At 28.1% G+C, this 2,746-nt stretch overlaps 1 long non-coding RNA gene across 1 annotated transcript; it reads left to right on the forward strand.

The window, feature by feature from the left end:
* Positions 1-1,016: 1,016 nt before the first annotated feature.
* Positions 1,017-1,712, forward strand: LOC105793177 (uncharacterized). Its single transcript, XR_008198361.1, has 3 exons — positions 1,017-1,145; positions 1,258-1,355; positions 1,630-1,712. It is a non-coding gene; the product is annotated as an uncharacterized LOC105793177 (long non-coding RNA).
* The last annotated feature ends 1,034 nt before the right edge of the window (positions 1,713-2,746 follow it).

The following is a 2,746-nucleotide window of genomic DNA, read 5'->3' on the forward strand; positions in this document are numbered from 1 at the left end:
AAAAGGATGGAAATTTTTAGTTCATAGTTCTTTATTTGGTCTGTGAATGAAAATGATGGAAATTTCTGGGTTTTTGATGCTTGGTAATTTAGGAAGCCTTTATTATAAACTTTTTGAGATATTTTTTTTCTATTTATTTGAAGTTCTATGATTTGGATATTGGAATATATATTGCAAAAGAACCAAAGGAATCTATATGTTTAGTTATGTTTGATATCAAAATTAATAATGAGAGTTTGCTATTGGTTTTTCTTGTTAGAGATCTGTGTGTTTGTTATAGTTAGTTATTGGTAAAATGCAGGGACGAATTGAAAGAGAGTAGAATAAGTGTGCTTGAGGTTATTATTGTTGGATTGAGAGAAAACTAATAGCTGACAAGGTCTATGAATCTTATGGTGCAAAGGCAATGCGTTTGGATTCAGCATATATGGAGTATATAACTGGGCTTCATTTTGACTGTCCTTATGGTAATTGATATTTGCTTTGTTTGCAGGATGATTCCTTACAAAGACTAAGCATGGAGTGGCAGCTTTCGCTGGTGTGAATTGAAGGCTTATGAGGGGATTCTTGCACTATATGATAAGACAAGAGAATGGTTATTCCTGATGCTCTCAAGTTTTGCAGTAGTTGGTTTCTTTTCTAGAATTTAGAATTTCGTTTTCTTACTTGCTTCTGTGGATAGTTAGTCATGCTCAATGTTTTTTAAATTGGTGGAGAAAATAGCATTACCCTAGAGTAAATATGAAATATAACATTGAACACTTTTATGTAGGTTATTTTCAAGTTTTGTTTTTGGCTGTTCGTAATTCTGAATTCTCTTCACAAACATTGGTGTTGCCTTGGATATTATATAAGTTTCTATTTCTAATTGTTGGTATGCTCGACTATGGAATGGTTTCTATTAGCACAAAGGAGTGCATAATTATAAGTGTTTCATTAATGAATTAGACTTCCTTCCTGTCATTTAAACTAAATATTCTTTATTGCTTACTAACTGAGCATGTTGTTTTCTAGTATCCAAGACATTTGATGGGAATGATTATTGTTTTTCAGGAAAATGGATGCTATCCACACTTTTTCCAGAGAATGAGAACTAGATAATTTGCTTAAATGCATTGAAAGTGGTGTTTTTGTGCATTTGCAAGGTTTGTTTCTATTTAGTTGTTTTTCCTCCTTTAAAGAAAAAACTAAACTTGCATACATGGGCCTGAAAGACTTTGCTTAATCAAGTAACTTGTTTGCATTTGATGCTTGCAGACAGTGAAGGCAGGACCCCGATGCATTGGGCTGTAGATCGTGGCCATCTTAAAATTACCGAAGCACTTCTTAGCAGGAATGCTGATGTGAATGCTAAGGTAATTATTGTATCGCTATTACGGTTTTACTGGTATTCACCTCCTAACCTATTTGTGTGTGCTGAAACAATCCCTGTCTGATGTACCTGTAATGCACAAAAATAAATGTGAAATAACTGTCTTTAGAGTGTTTTTGAACCGTTTTCAAAAGCATACCGAAGTAAATAAGAAATTTTTTATGTTAAATGGTGCACAATGCTCTATATTTCTCTTTTCTCTTTCTAGTGTTGTAAGCATTGTTGTTAAAATCTTTGTTTTTTCTTTCTATTGGAAGGACAATGAAGGTCAAACCCCATTGCACTATGTTGTTATGTGTGAGAGGGAAGACATTGCCAAATTTCTTGTAAAACAAAATGCGCATAAAGATTCAAGGATAACGATGGCAACTCTCCAATGACCTATGTGACTCAGATTGGCCTTGGTTGCAACATGCGGCAAAGCGAATGACCTGTGCTTTATTCCCAAGTTTGGTTTCAGTTAAAAGTACTTGAAAAATTTCGCATGGATGTAAATTTGGCGTTTTGGGCCAACAATCTAAGGACGTCAACTTTATCTTTTCAATATTAGATTGTAGTTTTATAAAAATTAAGCATGGTGGCGTTAATGTTTAAAATTTTTTAAATTTGTCTAATTCTTTTCATTGCTTTTCTCCTTAAATTGTTTTATTTATAAATTTATTATTCTAATAAATAAATGTCATGTTAAAAATGAGAAAATAGATATTCATTTATTTATAAATATTTTATAATTTTGTATGTATTTTATCTAAAATAAATGTTTAATTTTTTAGTTTTTAATTTTTATTTTTGAATTTTAAGAATAAAGGTTAAATTGATATAATATGTAAAATTGAAGGTTAAGTTTATTGAATTTTTAAAGTTAGGACCAGATTAATAGAATTTGTAAGTATTGTAGTATTATATATTATGATTTTAGTAAATTCATATAAGAATATTTAATATTAAGAATTTTATTAAATTATATATTTTATTAAATTATATTTAATAATAATTATGTTAAAATTATATTTTATAGTATTATATATTTTGATTTTAATAAATTCATATAAGAATATTTAATATTAATAATTTTATTAAATTATATATTTTATTAAATTATATTTAATAATTATGTTAAAATATGATTAAATTATTTATTATTTATATTAATAATCTTATTAAAATTTAATAATAATAACAATAATCATCTAACTAAAAAAAATTCTGCTAAGGGTATTCTAGTTATTTTATTTTTTTTCCTTATGCTATTACATCATCATTTCATTCAACAAAACACAAGAATACTATTACAGTTCTATTACATTCCATTCAACCAAACAATTGAATTACTATTACGCATCTATTCCATTACAGCTCTATTCCATTACAGCT

Source organism: Gossypium raimondii, chromosome 8 (genome assembly GCF_025698545.1).
Source record: "Gossypium raimondii isolate GPD5lz chromosome 8, ASM2569854v1, whole genome shotgun sequence".
In the NCBI taxonomy this organism is placed as follows: Eukaryota; Viridiplantae; Streptophyta; class Magnoliopsida; order Malvales; family Malvaceae; genus Gossypium; species Gossypium raimondii.